Consider the following 12888-nt stretch of genomic DNA (forward strand, 5'->3'; position numbering starts at 1 on the left):
TACTGTCACCAGGCAAGCCATTCACATAAAATCCCAAATGTCTCACCCTTTATCTTTCAATTTTACAAAATTTACTGGTCTTCATAGCCATGAGAGGCAAGAGGAAATATATTTCAAGTTCATGTCTTTTATTACGGACCCAGCCGATCTTGTGAAAGGCTCAGGCTTATCCTCCCATCCAGTCACCAGCGTTTACAGCAACTTTTAAACACGTCACTTTGCCTTTTGCTGACTTCTTCCCATGGTTTAGGACTCTTTGGGAGTTCTCTGAGCAACTCTGATTTCAGGACCAGAACGAATAAATGGTTTAAGTTCTTTTGCAGCTCACTGGAAAGAGAATTTGAAGTTCCCTTGAGGAGACTGTTAACCACGGACCACAGAAACCTAGGAAGGAGAAAACGTTTCCCAAATTTACATCTTTTTCCATATGGGACTAAGGAGAGGAGCGCCCTCTGCCAAACAGATCCCCAGGCTCCCTGGTGTGAGTGTCTGCTGTGTCCCAAGGTTTGAGAAAACAGCATTCAATTGCATCTCCACTTGCCAAGGAAAAAGTTATTACTGATAAACGTGAAATGAAGAATTGGTTTCTTTAAACATGTCCTTTAATGCTGAAGCTGAAGCTCCGATACTTTGGCCAGCTGATGTAAAGAGCTGACTTGTTGGAAAAGACCTGGATGCTGGAAAAGATTGAGGGCAAGAGGAGAAGAGGGCAACAGAGGATGAGATGGTTGGATGGCATCACTGACTTGATGCACATGAGTTTGAGCAAACTCCAGGAGATAGTGAAGAACAGGGAAGACTGGGGTGCTGCAGTCCATGGGGTCACAAAGAGTTGGACACGACTTAACGACTGGACAACAACCACCACAGAGGGAACATGAACAAAGCAGTCACTGAGGAATTCCACCTTTGTTCTTTACAGAAGCAAGAAAAGATTGGTTTTTAAAATACCAGTCTTTATAGAAAAAGGATAAGCATTTGCAGGCGTCAAACTTGGTGTGTTCCAATGTGACCCATGTCCAACTGGCTCAAGAACAGAGGCTCAGGCTGCATAACCAGCCAGCCCCAGCCCTGGGTCCCGCTTGGTGCATTTCACCTTGCTCTCCGTCCATGCTTTCACCTCCCCTTAACCTTGGTTTTGTGATGTCACCTCTAGGCTCAGACACCTTGTAGGGAGTCACTGCCCGGACCCACAGAACAAAGTTGACAGCTGTCTGTCTCCAAGGCAGAAATCATCTGTGTATGTCTCCAATCTTATACTCCACAAGATTTTTTTTTTGTTCCAGAGAGCCCAGCAAACCCAAATGCACAGCTGCCTTCAGACTTCACTTACAAAGCCTCATAGCCAGCATGCCTCCCAAGCCTTTCTAAAGTCTCTGCACCTGTCAAGATGCAGAGGCGGCTGAATGAGACCGTCCTCCTGTTCCAGACCACCGCTGATGTGCAGGTGCAAGGCAGCACTACGGCACGCTGGGCAGCTGGTCTCCAGCTCTGTCCTCCGTAACCCATGGTGGGTGCTTGCCGGGAGCCGGCATATTGCATATTGAGTGCATATTGCCTATTGAGTGCAGCACTTTCCACAGCATCATCTTTCAGGATCTGGAATAGCTCAACTGGAATTCTATCACTGCCGGGAGCCAGCGTGAGGAACTCCGCCCATGACAAAGGTCATGAGGAAGGAGGCTCGGCACACGCAAAGGCGGAATCGAGCCTCAGGAGTCCCCCTGGAAATTCTCGAGCATTTACACCCAAAACCAGAGTCTGCCTACTTTCTGCTTTGTGCTTTCACCTACACCTCTGACTTTATGGGGGGCTGTCCCCCACTACCTCTCTGAAAAAAGTTAGCTTACAGCTCCAGTTAATAATTCCTGGGTGTGACAGTGTTTAACCTACAAACTCCTTTGGAAATCCTCTAGCCTGCCTGAATAGGTTTTTCCGGCCACGTGTGATTGCTCAGAGCCTCCAAACTGAGAGGCATGAGATGTTCTAAACTGTCTAAATACAGATTCCTTTGAGCAGTTAAAAGATTGATTAGAAATTGTATTGGTGAAGGGATTTTCACTTGTTGGGCCAATGTTTGCTGCTAAGTCTCCATATCCCCTACCTGCTGTGTCCCTGGCAGTGTATTGATTAATATAATTGGTGTAAATAGTAGCTTTAATGTTTGTAACCTGGGACCCTTGAGTTAATTCTTTTTCTTGTTATAGCCCACCACACCTTTGCTCTGTAGGAATGCAACTTTATCTAATGCTTTTGGAGGGTGGCTCCTGACCAATCACCTTTAGAGAAAAATAAGTTTTCTGAAGAAAAGGTCTTAAAATGTTAACAGGCCTCCGGGCCAGAAGATGATGCAAATCACCTAAGCTTTTGCATATGATAAGTTTGCAGGAAGAAAGCCTGGCTTGCTGCCTGACTCTACCCCTTCCCCCATTATCCTCTATGCATAACTTAAGGTATAAAAACTACTTTGGAAAATAAAGTGCGGGGCCTTGTTCACCGAAACTTGGTCTCACCATGTCGTTCTTTCTCTTACCTTCTGGCTGAATTATTCAGCCTCTTTTCTACACTGAATTTCCTTACTGAGCTATCCTTATTTCAGCCTCTTTTCTCCACTGAATTTCCTCACTGAGCTATCCTCATTCTATTACTCTTTATATCCTTAATTAACGTTTAATTAAGCAATTGTTTCCTGATCTTCGCCTACGCCGTCTCTCCTTCGAATACCCTGGATCAGCTGGGGCTGGTCCCCGGCAGGTGCTCAACCCACGCTGCGTGTGCTTGTGCTCGCATCGCTCCCTCACAAGACTGTGCATCCGAGGGTGGGCCCCCTGCCCCACACACAGCTCTCCTCCCTGGAATCTAGCCCAAAGAGTGGGTACTGAATAGCCAGGTTTCAAATGGAACCACATATGTCTGCAAAAATAAAATATTATGGCTCTAAGCTAGAAAAAAAAGTGATGCAAACTCATTTACTTTGTGGAATTCTCTGGAAGGTTAATTATAATAATACATGTTCATTTTTCTCAAGTCACTATGGTGTCCACCTTCATTAAAGATCTGGAGCTGAGCTACCAATGAGGAAACATCTGGCAACATCTGTAGAGAGTCATCGTCTCTAGAAGTGACCGCTCGCTTGCTTGTGCCTGGGCCAGATACCTTTGGTGTTCCCCTTTCCCTGAAACGCACGCTTGTGCGCGAGATGGCCAGCTCCTCGTCGGCCGTGTCCCGGCGGTTGTACCTCTTTGAGGTCCCAGGACTCTCCAGCATGCGAGAAGAGCTCAGAAAGTGCTTGAATAGGGCAGGCAGCAGACTGGGCCTCTCCAAACAAGTGAAACTAGCTTAACTCTGTGAGCTAATGAGAACTCACATGTACTGGGGTTTCTAAATGTATTCAGTAAGGTTGGAAAACACCTTCTTTTTAGGTACAATGGGTTTGTTCCAGATTCAGAACCCAGCCTTCTCAATGTACATTCCCATCAACAGTGCAAGAGGAAAGTAAAATCAGTTTACATCATGAGCCACTTTGAAGAACAGTATGGAGATCTCTTAAAAAACTAAGAAGCTACCCAACAATTCCACTACTGGGCGTATACCCTGAGGAAACCGTAATTGAAAAAGCACAGAGTACACAGAGTACTATTTACAATAGCTAGGACATGGAAGCAACCTAGATGTATATCCACAGAAGAATGAATAAGGAAGTTGTGGTACATATACACAGTGGAATATTAGCCATAAAAAAGAATGCATGTGAATCAGTTGTAATGATGTGAATAAACCCAGAGCCTACTACACAGAGCGAAGTCAGAAAAAGAAAAACGAATATTGTATTTTAATGCATATATATGGAATATAGGAAGATGATGCTGATGAACTTTTCTGCAGGGCAGCAATGGAGACACGGACATAGGGAACAGACTTGGGGACACAGTGGGGGCAGGAGCGGGGGACGAACTGACAGAGGAGCATGGAAACATATACACTACCATATGTAAAATAGGTACCCAGTGGGAATTTGATAAACGATTCGGGGAGCTCGAACCAGCGATCTGTGACAACCTAGAGGAGTGGGACGGAGTGGGAGGTGGGAGGGAAGCTCAAGAGGGAGGGGACATATGTACACCCATGGCTGATTCATGTTGATGTATGGCAGAAACCAACCCAATATTGTAAAGCAATTATCTTCCAAGTAAAAATAAATTAATGTAAAGAAAGCCCAGTCTTCACAGCTCTCTCCGCTCTGTCCTGCGAGGTCCCACCCTTCTGCAGCAGAAAAGTAAAGTGTTTGTATCAGTCTGCTTGGGCTGTTATAACAAAATGCACTGACTGAGTGGCTTTAACAGCAGAGAGTTACATCTCACGGTTCCGGAGGCTGCAAGCCCAAGAACAAGGTTCCAGCCGGCTTGGTGTCTGATGAGAGCCCTCTCCCTGGCTGGTAGACAGCCACCTTCTCACAGTGTCTTCACGTCGTGGGCTCTTCCTCTGCTTATAAGAAGCTCCACCCTCATGACCTAATTACCTCCCTGTGGCCCTGTCTCCAAACACCATCACATGGGGGTGAGGGTTCAACGGGTGAGTTTTGCAGGGGTGCACACACTCAGTCCGTAGCAGCCTTCTCTGGCTCTGGGCTTCCTCTTCATCTGTCACTGGGGCCTACAAGGACACGTGGACTTGCAGAGCAAGCTGCCCATAGTGTCAGAACGACATCTCCACTCTCATCTGTGAACAGACAGCAAGCTTGTGAGTCCCACCTGATCGCAGCTCCCTACCTGCTGGAGCCAAGGGTCCCAGCAAGTGGGCACCAGGGGTCCAGGCAAAGAACAGCCTACTCAACATTAATCACGTGTTCCCAGCCATCTATTTGCCAGGAAAAAAAGAAGAAGCAAGGGAACAAAAAGAGATGGGGAAAAACCATAAAAGAAAAACATATATACTTCACCATGTGACTTCAAGTATTTCGTGCATGAAATGGGAGCTTGCAAGTATCCTCAGACAGCCCAGAACTGTCTGTATTTTTTAATTAATTATCTGTATTTTTTTTTTTTTTGTCTGCCTGCTGGGTCTTTGTTGCTGTGTGGGCTTTCTCTAGTTGCAGCGAGCAGGGGCTGCTCTCTAGTTCGGTGTGTGGGCTTCTCATTGCAGGGGCCTCTCTCGTGGTAGAGCACCAGCTCTGGAGCACTCAGGCATAGTCGTCGTGGTACGCGGGCTTAGCTGTTTCCTGGCATGTGGGATCTTCCCGGATCAAGGATTGAACCTGAGACCCCTGCATTAGCAGGCGGATTCTTAACCACAAGACCACCAGGGAAGTCCCCAGAACTGTGTCTTAAGATGTGAGATGCTCATATTCTCGAAAGGGCTTCCCTGATGGCTTGGTCCATAAAGAATCCGCCTGCAATGCAAGAGATCTTGCAATGCAGGAGACCTGGGTTCGATCCTTGAGTCAGGAAGATCCCCTGGAGAAGGAAATGGCAATCCAGGATTCTTACCTGAGAAATCCCATGGACAGAGGAGACTGGCAGGCATGAGCAACTAAGCTGGTACCCCACAACTACAGTCCATGGGGTCACAAGAGTCAGACACAACTTAGCGAGTAAACCACCACCATATTCGTGAAAAGGTAAATTGGATTTTCTTCTTCCCAACAATGCACTGTTCTGGGTATGAAGCTTTCAGATGACCTCTTCTGTTAGTTAACGAGGGGTGTCATAGCAGAGTTGCACCAGCTGGGCTGCTTACACAACAGAAATGCAGTGTCTGCTGGTTCCACAGGCTGGAAGCCCCAGGTCCAGGTGTCAGCAGGGCTGGCACCTTCTCAGGACTGGGACCCACGGCTCCATCCAGAGCTCTCTCCAGCTCTTAAGAGTTTGCTGGCATTCACTGAGGTTCCTTGGGCTAGTAGATGTATCTCCCTGATCTCTCCCTTCACTTTCACGTGGTCCTCCCTGAGTGTGTGTGTGTGTGTGTGTGTGTGTGTGTGTATGCGTGCACATGCACATGTCCAAATACATTCCTTTTAAAAGGAAATTATACAAATGAATTTATTTACAAAACAGAAACAGACTCACAAACTTAGAGAATAAACTTAGGTTGCCAGGGGGGAAAGACTAGGGGAAAGGGATAGTTAGGGCATTTGGGACAGACATGTACACATTCTTATATTTAAAATGGATAACCAGCAAGGACCTACTGTATAGCACATGGAATTCTTCTCAATGTTATGTGATAGCCTGGATGGGAGGGGAGTTTGGGGGAATGGATACATGTATATGTATGGCTGACTTCCTTTGTTATATACCTGAAACTACCGCATTTCTAATCGGCAATTAACACTGTAGCCCACCAGGCTCCTCTGTCCATGGGATTTCCCAGGCACGAATACCTGGGTGGGTAGCCATTCCCTTCTTCAGGGGATCTTCCCAACCCAGGGATTGAATCCAGGTCTCCTGCATTGCGGGCAGATTCCTTACCCTCTGAGCCACTGCAGAAGCTCCATCAGTTTACTATGGACGTCTTAACAAGCTACCACAGATTGGTGGTCTTAAAAAAGAGCAAGTTTTTTAAATGTTATATCTTTTTGGCTGCACTGGGTCTTCACTGCCGTGTGCCAGCTTCCTCTGGTTGCAGCGAGGAAGGGCTCCTCTTCACTGGTGCACAGGCTCTAGGTTCAGGGCTCACTAGGGCAGCTCCCAGGCTCTGAAGCGCGGGCTCGGGAGCTGTGGCACACGGGCTTAGTTGCTCCTCGGCGTGTGGGATCTTCCCCAGGGATCAAGCCAATCTCTCCTGCATTGGCAGGCAGATTAGTAACCGATGGACCACCAGGGGAGTCCCAACATTAGAAATTTATCTTCTTACAGTTCTGGAGGTTGTAGTGCAAGATCACGTTGTTGGCAAGGTTGGTTTCTTCTGAGGGCCACGAGGGACAATCTATTTTCGATGCCTCTCCCCTAGCTTCCAGCAATTCACTGGCAATCTTTGGCGCTCCTTGTTTTGTGCAAGCATCTTCACGCTCTCTGCCTTTATCTTCACATAGAGTTCTCCTTGTACACACATCTGTGTCCAGACTTCCCCTTTTTGTAAAGATTCCAGACATATTGGATTAGGGGCTCACCTTACTTCGAGAATGATCTTATCGTAACTAATTACATCAGCAACTCTCTTCAGTGAGGTCACATTGTAGGGTACAGGAGGTCAGGACTCAAGCGTATGAATTTAGGTGGGGCACACAATTCAAACCACAACACGATGTGTCTGGCACTGGATAAGCCTCAAACACAGGGAAATAAATGCGACGAGGCTCCGAAAATGAGGCAGCTCACTGCAGGGAAACTGACGACTGCATCCCCTCTCTGTTCTCACAGATGTAACCAGATCCAAACAGACGTGAGCCCAGGGCAAGCCCAGATGCCCATGATCTGGAAGACCCCCCAGTGCACACTGGGGTAACACCTTTTACCACAGGTAGACAGGTAAGGTTGGGGGAGACTTTGCAGATTCTGTAGGTCTAAAAATCTAGGCAGTATGTCTGAGTCTTAGGGACACAGAAACAGGAGGCACTCAGATGACCCAGCTCCTCTGCCCACGGGATTCTCCAGGCACGAACACTGGAGTGGGTTGCCATTTCCTTCTCCGGGGGATCTTCCCAACCCAGGGATCAAACCTGGGTCTCCCCCATCACATGCAGATTCTGAGCCATGAGAGAACATTTAATACAATGAAAGAGCTGCTCTAATGGAGAATGGGCCACAGGTGATGGATCCTACCTCCTACTCCAGGGAGTAGAGGGCTGCCAGGTGAATCTGTGGAGACCCACCCTGGAGCAGGAGCCAAGAAGGATGCAGGAGCTTACCTGGGGCTCAGGATGGAGACATGCCCGGCAGAGGGAAGACCGAGCATACAGCACGTTGCGGAGTGACGAGTCCTGGGCACGGTTCTGAGAACCTCGATTGTGCACTGTTGTTCAGTTTCTTATCACCGAGTTGGTATGTGTGAGAAGTGAAAGTGTACAGTACCCGTGGTTTCAGCAATAGGGCGTTTATGCACCTAAAAGCTCTGAAAACGCCTTGATGTGCTTGTAGACAATTTTAAAACTAGGGGGAAAAAATAAGTAAAATAGGGTAACTAGTTTCTTAACTTCTGATCATTTCAAAGATACCCTAAGCAAAGTGAATTCGTTTTTACTAATGTGTTTTAGAAATGTCTGCCATCTGAAGGACCCCAATTTTTTTTAAGTCTAAAATTTAATCTGCGTTGTATGAAAGGAGGAAAAACAATCTCTCTTCAACCTCCTTTATCTCTTCTTCTCCTTTAAGGAGGTGTGGTATGTTTTCTTGAGATGCTTATCAGACTCTTCCCCATCTTTCTCCAAGGTCCTCTCGTGGGATATGTACAGTGTCATTTCCGGTTCCTTGCATCTCCCAAAGGTGACTTAGCCAAGAGCAGAGGAAACAATCTCTACCCTCCTTTTCCTTTTCAAGTCTTTATTGAATTTGTCACAGTGTTGTTTATGTTCAGTGGTTTGGTTTTTTGGCTGCAAGGCATGTAGGATCTGAGCTCCCCAGCCAGGGAGCAAATCTGCACTGGAAGGTGAAGTTTTCACTTCTGAACCACCAGGGAAGTGCCTCTGTCTTTACCTTTGAGTGCAAAGCTCAGGTCCTGGGATTGGGCCACAAGGAACGTGTGGCCACACAAACTGACACTCTGGCCTCGGTTGTAGAGATGTCTCCTGGGCTGGGTGGAGAGTCCTGGGATGGTCTGAGCTGTGACATTTGCACAGTTTGGGGGATCCATGAGCAGAAGGCTACTCAGACTCCAAGGCAAAGCCCACAGTGGCCAAAACCCCCAGTTCCCCAGAAGAGGCAGACAGAGCAAATAACCGTTTAAGGATCCAGAATCAATGAGGCTAATCCAACTGTGCAGGATGCGGCTGCCCGGAGCGGCCGGTGGGAGGATGTGGCCCTGAGGGCAGGCGTGAATCAGAGCTGGGATGAAGCCAGGACAAGAGGCAATGGCAGAGACCAGCAGGGCCTGACAAGCAAGAGCAGGCAGAGGAGCAGCTTCCTAGCCTAAGAGGAGAGATGCTGCTCCAGGGCCAAGCAGCCGCCCAACCCCGAGCACCCGGCACACCCCCAGGAGAGCCTGGGGCCCCAGTGGACCCGGATGAAGTTTCCTCTTCCTATGCACAATGGGAGCCTGAGAAATTCAACTGAAGGCCCAGGTGCGTTTCCTGCACCCGACTCCTGAGTCTAAGATTCATGCCTCCCAGACACAGGCTTGTTGGATTATGACAGGGCTTCTCCTCAAATTGGCCAGGTGAGGGGGGAGCATGGGGCAGGGGGGACAGTGACCCACAGGAACCCCACCCAGCTGCAAGCTAAGAGTTTAAGGAGGAGGTGGGAGGGAAAGAGAGTCAAAGATTTGAATGCAAAACAGATAAAAGCAAGAGAGAAAGACGGGATCTGGGAGTCACCTCGCCGTTTTTTGTCATCACAACTCCTGAGAGGACGTCCCTGGTGGTCCAGTGGTGAAGAATCCCCTGCCAATGCAGGGCACACGGGTTTGACCCCGGGTCCAGGAAGATCCCCTACAAAAAGCAACTAAGCTGGTGAGCCACAGCTACTGAAGCCTAAGCACCCTAGAGCCCATGCTCCGCAACAAGAGCAGCCACCACAGTGAGGAGCTTGCACAGCACAGCTAGAGAAAGCCTGCGTGCAGCAACAGAGGCGCAAACGACAGATCAGGGTCTTCCCTGGTGGCCCAGTGGTGAAGAACTCACCTTCCAGCGTGGGAGCCATGGCTCCAGTCCTCTGTCAGGGAACTCAAATCCCACATACCCGGGAGCAACTGAGCCTGCACGCCGCAACTAGAGGATCCATGCACCGCAGCAAATGATCCCACTTGACGCAACCAAGAACTCGCACGTCACGACTAAGGCCCGACACAGGCAAATAAGCAGATAAATGAAGAATGAACAACAGATCAGGAAGGCAGAAGAGGTGACTCTAAGGACTTTCGATTTCAATAGACAATTATTTTGCAAACTTCTCTCTCCCTGACACACACACACACACACACACACACAGGGTGTTTTGTTAGTATTAACCAAAGGTCAAAACAGCAACCTTGACCTTAACTCAGAAAAGGCCTCCACAATAAGGAAAAAGTCTCTGAGTGTGGGGAGTATAAACCAGCATACCCCTTCTGAGAGCAATTTGACAGCAGGTATTATACTTAAAGCCTGAAATTTTTCATACCCTGTGACCTAGTAATTCAGTCTTCAAATATGTCTCATAAGGAAATAGGATGTATAAAAGACTTATGATCCCAAATGTTTTACACAACCTTGTTTATGATAGTAAGAAACAGGGAGCAATCTTGGCATCTAACCGTGAAAGAAGGATGAGCTAAAATGCGACACGGTGAACAGAAGTACGCGTGCCCCTTCGGGTGGAAAGGACTCCTGAGTCCCCATCACCCTCACCCACAAGCAGAGTTATGGAATCTTCAGGAACACCCAGGGCCTGTGTGCATCCCCCATTTGTGGCATTCAGAGTGTGGAGTAGGGGATAGAAAGTGGGTCCATGGCCAGACCAGCCCAAGTTCAAATCCGGCTCAGTCTCACCCAGGCCAGGTGGCCTTGGCAAACCTTCCACCACCCCTACCATCTACCCCACACTCAGACGTTCATGGAAAGTGGGTTGAAATCCTGAACCTCCTGGGCTCTTGAAGAATTACACCGGGCCCAGCCACCAAGCGTGCACGCTCCGTCCTGTCAGACTCTTTGTGATCCCATGGACTATAGCCTGCCCGGCTCCTCTGTCCACAGAATTCTCCAGGCAAGAATTCTGGCATGGGTTGCCATTTCCTTCTTCAGGGGATCCTCCCTATCCAGGGGTTGAACCCAAGGCAGAGTCTTTACTGTTGAGCCACCTGCACCCAGGGGAGCTAGCAATAATCCAGTTCACTCAGCCAGCATACTGCAGAGTCAGGATTTAAAATTTTGGCCCAGCCTCCAAAACACAAAAACAAAATGAGCAAATAAATAAAATAAAATAAACTTTGGGCCAGCCTGTTCCAGGATTATCATCGATAATATTTCATTTTTTCATTTAGCCTTTTTTTTTAATTGGAGTATAATAATTGCTTTACAATGTTGTGTTAGTTTCTGCTGCACAACAAAGTGAATCAGCTATATATATATATATATATATATATATATATATATATATATACATACACATGTATCTCCTCCCTCCTGAGCCTCCCTCCCTCCCGTCTCCCACCCCACCCCTCCAGGTCATCACAGAGCACTTGGCTGAGCTCCCTGGGCTGTGCAGCAGCTTTCCACTAGCTTTCTATTTCACACATGATAGTGTATACATGTCAATGCTACGCTCTCAATTCAATTATTACTATTTCTGTCCTTCTACCCTGGCGCCTGCTCTAGATCATCCTCCCCAAATCCCCAGGGAAGCAGCAATGGCATGAACCACAGACAGACGGCCAAGAGGCAGAGATCCAGCTGGGGATGGGAACATGGTCTTTGCCTTCGGGACACAAGGAATTGATTCAAGAGATCATGGAAGTCAGCTGCTGGGAAGCCTCAAGTCCTGGAATTAGGGTGCTGGAGGGACATCCAAAGACAACAGTTCGGGGTTTGGAAGGAGATGTCATCTTGTATCTAGGAAATGGCAACCCACTCCAGTACTCTTGCCTGAAAAATCCCATGGACAGAGGAACCTGGTGGGCTACAGTCCATGGGGTTGCAGAGAGTCGGACACGACTGAGCGACTGAGCGCTCACACGTTCATGTGGCCCTCCACCGTGACCAGCTGTCAGGGGACTTGGGCTGAACTCCCAGGCAGGGAGGGACATCTTGTTTTGCTTGGCCGAAACCAGTGTGTTTTTCCAGTTGATGAGGGAGTCGGGAGGTTACTGTCTTGCCTGCTGCAGACAGAAAGCGTACTGGTGGCAGCTGCCTAGAAGAGGTTCCTTCCCGGAGCTCAGGGTGGTGAACTTGGCCCTGGTGGGTGTCGAACTCAGTGTCAGTAGCTCTCCCTGCACCGTGGAGGCCCCCAGGCACTTCGCCAAGAGAAGCTCCATCTTCCCCTCCACTGTACACTCTTCACTTCCCCTTGAGCTTGAAAAATATACCTATTCACCAACTGTCACTCTGTGGCCTTCTTCTGTCACGTTTGTGGCACTCTTTTGACAGCCTTTCTTGGGGTTCCCTTTCTTTTTTCTGGGGTTTCATGTTCCCCTGGCGATGGCATCTCTCCAGAGGCTGCTTGGGTTGTGATGATATATTGCAAGGCAGAATGGAGGCTCCTCGATAGAACAAACATCACTGCCACGTGTGAACAGATTGCCAGGGCTCGTCACGGCAGCCACAGCCAGTGGTCTACAAGCAAGGAAACGCTCCTTCCAGGCCCACAGACACATCTGGCGGCTGCTTCCTGGTCCTCCCTCCTTCTCGTCCCTCTTTCTTTCCCTTTCTTCTTTCCTCTTTCCTCCTCCCTCCTCTCCTCTCCTCCCCTCCCTTCTTCCTCCTCTTCCTCTTCTTCAAAGAAACCACATGGAAATAGGAAAAAATGATGCAAATGAACTTACTTGCAAAACAGACTCACAGATTAAGGGAACAGATTTATGGTTACCAAACGGGAGAGGGGTTGGGGAAGGATAGAGTAGGGGACTGGAATTAACATACACACGTGTGTGGATGTGTGGTAAGTTGCTTCAGTCGTGTCTGACTCTTTGTGATGCTATGGTCTGTAGCCCACCAGGCTCCTCTGTCCATGGGGTTCTCCAGGCAACAATACTGGAGTGGGTTGCATGCCCTCCTCCAGGGGATCTTTAGCCCAGGGATCGAACCCACATCTGTTACGTCTCCTG

This window comes from Bos grunniens, chromosome 11 (genome assembly GCF_055505025.1).
Source record: "Bos grunniens cultivar Pamir isolate PY7600 chromosome 11, Bosgru_T2T1.0, whole genome shotgun sequence".
Lineage (NCBI taxonomy): Eukaryota > Metazoa > Chordata > Mammalia > Artiodactyla > Bovidae > Bos > Bos grunniens.